Source organism: Haliaeetus albicilla, chromosome 1 (assembly GCF_947461875.1).
Source record: "Haliaeetus albicilla chromosome 1, bHalAlb1.1, whole genome shotgun sequence".
Taxonomy (NCBI): domain Eukaryota; kingdom Metazoa; phylum Chordata; class Aves; order Accipitriformes; family Accipitridae; genus Haliaeetus; species Haliaeetus albicilla.
This window is the reverse complement of record NC_091483.1, coordinates 13,688,500-13,698,296: the sequence shown is the minus strand read 5'-3', so window position 1 is coordinate 13,698,296 and position 9,797 is coordinate 13,688,500.

Below are 9,797 nucleotides of genomic sequence, written 5' to 3'. Positions count from 1 at the left end.
AGAAGTCCCTACTGTTGCTCTTCCTTAGTAACTGCATAATTTTTCTCATTTATTTTGTCCTGAGATGTTGCAAGTGTAGCAATTAATAACGTACCTCTGTTCATAGATAGCCTTTGCTTAGACTGTTTCATCCAGCACTGTATTGCCCCATACTTTAGTATTACCTTGACTTTAGAATTTTTTTTCTCATAATTCTTGCTGCTTCTGTGCCATCAGCAATTTCTCCCTGTTTTACCCCATTTCCCACTTTGCCAATAAATGCAGCAAAGAGCATTGGTGTTATTACGATTCCAGTGAGTATATTGTAACTCAATGATTTTCTGCCTTAAAAAGCACTCTTTTTCAGTTTTTAATCCATAACAGAACTTTCCTTTTATTTTTCTTAATTACTGAACTTACTTTATTGCACTGAATGTGAAAAATCTCTAAAGAAAGAAAAATTTTTGAAACTCTGAATCTGAATCTACCTTCCAGCTTCTGTTTCTGTTTTAGGAATTTCTTGCAGTTGTCTAGAGGAAGAGGACAAATCTCATGCTCAGAAATTTCTAGTGAAAATTCTCATGTAGGCATTTTCATGCTGTCTACAGATCAAATGGTTGTCATCCTACTAATCTTACGCTGTGTAGAGTTGCGTGATTATATATGCATCTATATCCTATATAAAGTACCATGAATTGAACATTTTGGTAGAATTTTGTGCACACATTGGGTTCATGCTCTAAAAACAAAACACAGAGGAGACTAACTGCAACAAATTTATTATCTCAGCATCTACCCACAGGGGTAAAAACACTGCACTTTTCTGATACATTACAATGTTTCTTACTGTCACCTCTTGTTTTTCTGAATACATCTATGCACTATTGTGAAACCCATTAGAAAGCTGGGCTGTTTTTCAAACCTAGCTGCTCCCTTGCTTGACTGGGGCAGAGGCATGCTGCAGTAAGTTTTTTCTTCTGTGATTCCTTTTATGTTCCCAGGGTCTGCTAGTCCCAAATATGAGCAAATTGTGCCTAGCCATGCTTGTATGAGTAATGATATATTTTTTGCCATCCAAGGGCAGCTCCTTGCATTTTTCTGCCTTAAACAAGCCTTTCTGCCAAATTTAGTCCATTGCGGTGTCATAATAATACATAGTGTTACATTTGTGTAGCTAAAGAGAAGCTTGCCGTAGGTTGGATCTAGCATAATAATGTCTTGACATACACTGGAGTACACACAATTACTTCAACTGATAGTTAGCATCCATGGGAAAAGCTTTTGCTAGAGACATGGAGCTTAAAAATAACCAGTGACCTCTGACTCTCCATCTGGCTACACTTGGTTTAAAGCTGGGCTGTGTAATGCTAGATAAGCAGAGGAACTACACCACCTTTTGTTGTGAGAGCCTTTTATGGCCTAGAAGGATTATATGGATGTGTCTGAAAAGCAGAGGAGCTCAGCGACAGGTCAGAAAGACAAGCACAGGAGGGGGAGATGATGCAATTTTTTCATGTTCTTCTTTTCCCTGTAATAGACATGCCCTCCAAACCCTCTTTTCCACTTTTCCCAGTGTTGTTTCCTCAGTTATCAATATTTTCTCTGCCCAAAGATATGTCCGTGCCAGTATATTTGGCAGACTACTGGCTTTACTTTAATGCTAGGTGTTGTTATGTGGATGGGTGGTCTCGTTTCTTGTTTTTGTTATGCCGCCGTTATCTGACCCTGCAACGTTGTGAAGGGGCCTTGTAGCAGATATACTCTGCTGTTAGTTTACCTCACCTCCCTTTACCCTCCTTGAGTGTTATGGGGTGGTTCATCTAGCAAAAACCTCATTCAGCCACTTCCTCTTCTGAAGGAGCTTGCAATTTATCCCTCTTGTTGATGCACATACACACACGTCTTAAATGGGTTGGTAGGTAATCATTATCTTGAAGTGGCAGGCGGTAATTGCTGTATTAAAATTCTATGTAGCTTATTTGCCATGCAGGACTGCAGCAGATTGTACGTACCTCGCCAACAAGTTGATTAGAGATGCCTTAGGCATCATCTTTTCCAATTTTTAAAAAATTAATCACGCATAGTTTTCATATTAACTTAGAATAGGGCAAGGGGTGAAAACAAGGCAGTTCTTGCAGCACGCTCGGCATGTTCTGTGTCTTTTTATGAGCCCAGTCTAACCTCTGCCTGCCTCTGATGACCCATACCTGAAAGAAGAAAAGGAGAAGTATTGTAGTGAATCCATCTTCTCCAGGCAGGGTTTCTATTCCTCATAGAAAAGAGGCAAATGAAAAAAAAAACAAAACATGGGGTGCTGGGCATTCATGCTGACCTTGCCAGCACAGGAATGGCTATAGGAACATACGTTAGCATATGTCACAATGTTAAGGTGGTGAAGGTTGAATACAGTGTCTAGCAGAGGTGCAGAGTATTTGCATAGTGCAAAAAATGACAAATGACATAACCTAAGCCTGCAAAAGTACTCAGCTGTTAATGAATCTGTTTCTACACCAGGGATTTTGCTATCTTTATTTACGTTGACAAAGTGATTTATTCTCCTCTCCGCTGCCAATGGGTGTAGTTGTAATGGCAAACCTTGTTGTATAGACAGTGTCCTCTCAAAAGAATAGGAATTCCTCTCAAAAGTATGGGAATTACAGTCATCTAAAGAGCTGCTTTTGTGCATCTAACAATATCTGGGGGAAGAGACAGAGGCTAACACAGGCTTTCGTAGTCATCCATCATTACATAGTTGATTGCAACAATTTTAGTGAGGCAGTGATGATCTTGCTTAGCTTCCCGTGTTATAAGAAAGTCTTTGGTTCTGGTCCATCGTTACAGCTGGACTAGGAAACACGCTGTACCACGTGGCTTTATTTTTCATAGCATTGGGTCCAGCTAGGTTTCGAGAACTGACCGAATCTTGTTGATGTGTTTATACTACAGATGGGAGAGATGCCTGCCACATCAGTGAACCGGTGTGCGTGGACAGTGGCACCCAAGTAGGCACAGCAGCATGAATACCTGGGAGGAGAAGATGCCTGCGTTTGCCTGTGTACAGAGTGGTCTGAGGAATTTCTGTTGTGTAGGTCGGTTTACATTTGTAAATTAAAGACCAAATCCCTGCCTTAAAGGGTTTGCAGCCTAAATCCTACTGAAATACATGGGACTACTTAGCAGATTAAAGTTAAGCATGGGAGCCACTGGGTAGGCAGTGGGACTCGTGCTGTTAGCTGTGAATACAAGAAAGGGGAAGTGGCAGGTGATGAAAACAGAAGTCCTAGTATTCTTCAGTGTTCCACAGTCATTTGGAGGCTATAAATTATTTTCCTCATTTTTAAAAGCAGAGTGAAAACCTCCCCCCTGTTTGTTACTCATATGGGGGAATTTTTGAGAAAATTACCAAAACTTTATATTAGAAAACCTGACATGTACTCTAAAATAAGCCCATTTTGCTGTTTATACTTCACTAATCTGTAACGATTTTCTCAGCAAACAGTGATGCCACAAGCACAATTATGATGAAAGTTATGAAAAAAGCAATAGAAGCAAATTACATATTAATAATGGATATACTGAACCCAACAGACAAAGAAGGGTGGACTGCTATCTATTTAAAACAAAATAAATTGCTTGATAGTGATGTAAAAATAAAATGATCAGTACCATCAGCACCTCTGAAGTTACATGCTGAGATTAGTCAGCGAGTATTTCATTGGATGTGATTCTGGAATAAGCGTAGTTAAACCACACAGACTCGGCCGTGCATTTCTTTCTGCACAGTAAGTGCAACAACTGCTTCCTTTTTTCTTTCATGCAGCTTGTGTAGTACAATAAATAAATTTATTGTGTTCCAGATTACTACTGCCAGCTGGTGGAGTTACTTTTGCGGTGGAGGTGGTTTATACTATAAGGTTCAGCATTTTCTTGATGGTTCATGACAAAGGTTGTCATGCAGCCAATGCACATTTCTTTGAACAAATGGATGCAAGAAGCTGCTTATGGACCTTCATCCCTGTCTCCTCCACGAAGCTGAATTTTTCTTCCTTTCAATTTGTTTTTTCTGTTTTTCACGTGTAACCTACGTACTGGCAGTAACAGTAGAGTTACCAATTTCACTGTACAAATGTTATTTGGTTCAAAATGAGGATCTCCCAAACTTGCTCTGATCCTTGAAATCTGTCTGAATGCTTTTAAAAAAAAAATTATTTATTTTTAATTTGCTAGTGGATATATATTGAAAAAATTCATGGCTGATAATCTGCTGAAGTGGTCCTTTTTATGCCTAGAAAACTCTACCTGAATAAGCAGGAGTTTAAGATAGCTGTGAGAACTGAATAACATTCAAATACTTAATGCCTTAAACACAGCAAAAAGGTATCTCTTGAAGGGTATTTTGTGCTCATTAAGGTCTGAAACATAGATAGACTCTCTGGTGTAAAGTAATTGAACGAAGAATATATGAATTATAAGAAATGAAACAACTACAGTGGAAAAAATCCTGCTTATTTTATTCTAACATCCAAACTACCCCATTTTTGGAGCAATATCTGAGAGCAAAGTTGGCCAAAATCAAGTTCACTTGCAAAAGAGCATGAGGAAGATCCTGCACTAAAGCATTAGTCTGTTGGTTTCTAAGTATGGGGAAATCAGTCTCTCATTGTACTAATGTATCACTTCTTCCTATCCACAGCTCAGATTGACTCAGCCAACTTTGTGCTTCAAAAGAGTTTTACTAAAAAAGTGAAATACTACTTGTTTGAGGTTTTTCTGGCAGAATGAGTTTGAAATATTTAAGCACTACAAAGGTTTCTGACCTAAATGAATAATGTAAGAGACCCAGGGGTCTCCTTTACCTTTGGCTTTTTTTCCACCTGGAGAAAACTTAATGTAATAGTTACAATGTGCTATAATCTGTCTCTCAGAGGTCCCATTCAGAAATTTATCTTCCTCATCTTTGGCATTTAAATCTGACCGCTACTTCCTGAGGAATTTAAAAGGGAAATGTTGAGACGTTCATAGTTTAAGTGCATACAGATGTCAAATTGCTTTGTGAATGATATTCAACAATGTTAATGGAAAAAAATCCTATGATAGCAATTAGTGAAGATCAAGATTTGTTGGGTTTTTTTTCTTTTTTCATATGTTTCCTTAAAGTTGTTGAAAAATACATCATAGAAAACTTCTCTCTAAACTGAAAGCAAGGAATTTAAAGAGCACAGTGTGGTGGTTTTTTGTTTTGTTTTGTTGTTGTTGGTTTTTTTTTTTTTAATATGAGTGGATGGTCTGAAACAAAAGATAACATTTCAAGCAAAAATATAGAAAACATCTTTTTTTTTTCCAGAGTTGAAGTATGTCTGAAAAGAGCTTATACAAATTCATGGTGGAGATGTGTTTCGGCAAATAAAATAGCGATAATTCAGAGGCAACTTTTGTGTCAAGAAATCTTGGAACTGCAGCTGTAGTCAACTCTTCGTGGCCTGCAGGCAGATGGTGTTTGTTGGTGAACCCAATTTGCCATGCCTTGAAGAACTGCTGTGGTGCTGGCATTGAGCTGGTATACGGCAGTTAATGAGGTAACCAGAAATGACTTCTTTGTTGTGAAAAGAACTGTTCCTAGAAGAGAAAGGTGAATAATACTGGCTCAGTATTAACCATAGATCTCTGGTCTCATTTTTTGCCACCAGAAAAAACCCTTTGTATTTTTTCTTTCCCTTAACTTTTAGTTGAGAGTGCACTGAGGGAATGCGTCAGGTTATTGTGGAAAGGCTTCAACATGAAGTATATAACTAATTGATTAAATTATTCAAACCTGGAAAAATGGTAAGAGCTGTTAGTTACAATGTTTGTTTCTCCACTTTTCTTGCCATATCAGCCAACCTACTGTGTGTGAATAGTAATTCTAGAACTGGGCCAAACTGTGATGTCAGTAATGTTTTGGAGATGTAGATGAAGGTGAAAGCTGGCCAGCTGATGCGATGAGGCTGCACAACATCCAAAAGCAGCGGTGCTGCGTTCTGCCTTGGTGGAGGTGTCACTCCGAAGGCTGTCTTTTAGTGTGATTCACCCAAAGCATTTCTATTTTATTTCTGTCTGCAATGGCTTTGGATGCTAACTCAAAGGTGTTTTTCTGACTGAACAGGTTTTGTTGATATACACACTGGGGGCAGGAGAGAATGCAGAGATAAGCATGCAACAACTGAATTGTGTAAATGAACAGTTGTGATCCTGAGTTGTTCCAGTGGTTCTGTGATTTAATACTCTCTGCTTCAAGTGAGATTTACTACACGGTCTGCATCCTCAGAGTCTGTAGCACAGAATTTCGTTGTGCTAGATTCATCTGTTAAATGACTTCCAGCTTCCTTTATGCGTTATTCCAAAAGGGGGAAAATATATAGAAAAGGAGAAAAAAAAAAAAAAAAAAAGGTTTTATTGCAGGATAGAAAAAAAGGAGGATTAAAAAAATGGAAAGAAAGAAACTGGCATTTGCTAGTTGGCTGTTCATGTTAATCCTCTTTAACACACACGTGACTTCAGCTGGAAAACCTCTCACATTTTTCAATCTCTTGTGGAGCAGCAAGCTTAGTGACAGTCATATGAACCTATAAAAATCTCTAAGCAGTTTCTAGCCCTTCTCAGTGTCACTCTCTGACTCTGTAGGCTGGCAGACTGGCACTGCTCAGAGACATAGGACCAAATGATAAATACTAACCCTGCTTCTATATATTTCAAATAGTTTGTTGTACCATGACTAGTGGTTCAAAATGACACGTCAAAAATTGATGTGTGGATTTTAATGCCATTTTTTAAAAGGCACTTAAACAGAATTTTTAGTTTCAAAGTGGAATAAATGATTTGTAGCGTGTGCCATAAAAAACATACCCTGGAATTCCTTGATTTCAGTTTCAAGATATTTCAGAGGAGCTACTACAAGTCCTGAAGGGACAAAGCAGAGCATAATTATGAAGGCTTTCCCTCTTCAATGACCGTAAAGGTAAAAAAATAAAATAAAATAAAAAGATCTAGTACAATAGATCATTTTGTCTCTTGTGTTGTCAAAGTTGGAGTAGGTTCATACATTGTCATTTGCAGTACTTATCCAGATTAATTTAAGATGTCTCAAGGAGCTGGATTTTACTACCATATATGCCCAGAGCTACAGATACAGGTTTGTTTCAGTTGTTTTTTCTTTACTGGGAGATATCTTAAATGGATTATCAGGAAATATGGGCTGACTGAGAACACGTTCACAAATAATAATGGCTCATATGGCCTGACAGTATGAAGAAACCATATGACAACGGTATTAGACCTTAAAATAAAACTCTTACCTTTGACAATTCAGAAGAAAGTAAAAAAAAAATCTAGAAAAAGAAAGAAAATGGTCAGGCTTGGGTTTTTTTCCCCACCATTAATTTTTCTGTATCATCTAAGCATAAGAACTGAAAAGAACAGCTGACTGCCTGAAATGCTACTGTCTGCTGAGCTTGAGCAGAGTTTATTTTTATCTCTTTGGTGGAATCATACTGTTTATTTTGCCTAAATTTTTAACACAGTGATACTGATGAACTTTGCTGATGATTCCTTTCATGTTGTAAGAAATGAGATATGTAACTGTCTGGAAACACCAAACAAGTCATTTAGCTCTTCACAGATCTCATCAATTATGAAAGCTTGGATTTTGCTGTGTATAAATATTTCCGTTAGATTGGTTGCCAATAAACATTGTAAACCTATAGAAACTGAATGAAAGGTGAAACATTGAGAATATATCTGAAAAGATCTATTTTGCATGGTGATTGTGGGATGAGATGTCATGAATACGTATGAGGATGTATTTTGTCATACCAAGGTATTATCCTTAAATCAAATTTTGATTAATTGATGCTGACAGACTCTTCTTCCTACTTGATTTTCAGGTCCTAGCTAATATTAATGAGTGCAATGGCAATTTTAATGCTGTGTTTTATAAATATAAGTGTGTCAGTTATGGTTTCGTGCACAGCTTCTTTGTTAACTCAAAAGGTCATCTGTAAAATTCACATGTGCATGAAAATTTAAAATAAATTTATTTTTTCCTTGTAAAATGATGCAGTGAGACTGATTAAAAAGCATCCTGGAAAGTAAGACATCATAAACAGAGGGAAAGCCCATTGGGAATGTGACCCTGAGAAGTCTGGGAGCCTGCTCCGCAAATCCTACTGCCACTAAAATTCTGATGGCAGGTAGTAAAACTCAGTGCAAGTGTTGAATTGTATTTGAAATGATTTTTTTTTAAATGAAGTAACAGTAAAGCAGTGTATGACTGCACTTAGATAAACCTTCCGCCAGGTGATATTTGAAAGATAAAACTTATAAAGGGACAATATATGAATGGAAGCAGCAAGGCAGGCTGGGGGAGTGGCCATCAATTTATGCACACAACTGCATTTTCAACATAATTAGCTGTCTAATTGAGCATTATAATTTAACTGACACATTTAAACATGTAATTTATTTGAATGCACACTGCTTGTAATCTGTTTATAATGTTTTGCTCTTCAGGATGGTGTCAGACTCTAGAAGATGAAAATATCCTTCTGATGAACAGAAGAAGAACCAAAAAGAATGTATTGAGGAGCCCTGAATGTAAATAAATTTCTGTAATTTCAGATCAGAAGAGTATGGAAGCAGAAAAGCCATGCAGATAAAGTCAAGTACTGAGCATAACTGTAAGCAACATCTTAATTTTAAATACCAGAGATGATGTACTGCTTCTTGTCATTGGGCTATTGTGCAAAGCTGAATAGTTTAGCTGGCAGCTAGGCAGGGAGGAGATTTTGGTAACCAGGGGGTTTAAACTGCGTATCTGTCTTGTCTGGAGGAAAGAAGTGTCCCTTTCTCAGCATGATAGATATTGCCAATAGGTCAATGTTTATGCAGGGGCAGATTCTGAACCTGAAGTTGATAGGCGACAGTATGAGGTAGTCACTGAAATGGAGGTTGGGTTTTTGGTTTTTGGGTTTTTTTTTTACTTCTGCACTGATCATGCTGGAGTGGTGCTGGTGCCTGCCTGCCATTTTGGCTTCTGTTTCTGTCTTGCAGTCCTGATAGCAACGCCTCAGGTATGGCTGGCCCTTTTCATAACTGAACAGGGACAAGGGGATATAATCCCTAGGCTCTGTTAAAACACACAGAGTAGCCTGTCAACTGGTTGCAGAGAAAGGAGCCCAAAGTGCCTTCATTCATGCTTGCATACTCCCTGGTGTGCCGAAATGTTCACTCTCTGGGTGATAGCTATACACCTGGACATTTATTTTCAAGGAAAAACAAACCGATGCATACTTGGTTTTGTTCCCAGAATTTTTTTTTTTTTTTTTTTTTTACTTTGAGGCTTTATTTGCTGAACAAAATAGTTGCAGGTTTCCTTTTAACCCAGTAAACTTTTGTACTGTTACACCTCATCATATATTTTGTGGTGCTGAGTTTTGAATCTGCTGCTTCGATTACAGAAACTGCCAGCAGACATATGAAAATCCAGAATATAGAGGCTGAAGCATTCCTGCTTTTTAGCTTTGGAATTACTTTTGCATACTCTGACGATTTTCCCTTATAAACTAAGTCAGCGATAGTTACAGTTATGGAATGCAAGAAAACTAATGCAAAATTTTACTGCCAAAATAGAGAAGAAAACAACTTTTTCAAACCAGAGGTTGGCACAATTCCTGGCTTTTCTCCCCACCTTTCCCTCTGTTCTCCACCCTCCCAAGTCAGTAATTATCAGAAGTGGAGAAGAGGAAGTAAATACAAGGCCATGCGAGAGGAAATAAAAAGGTATG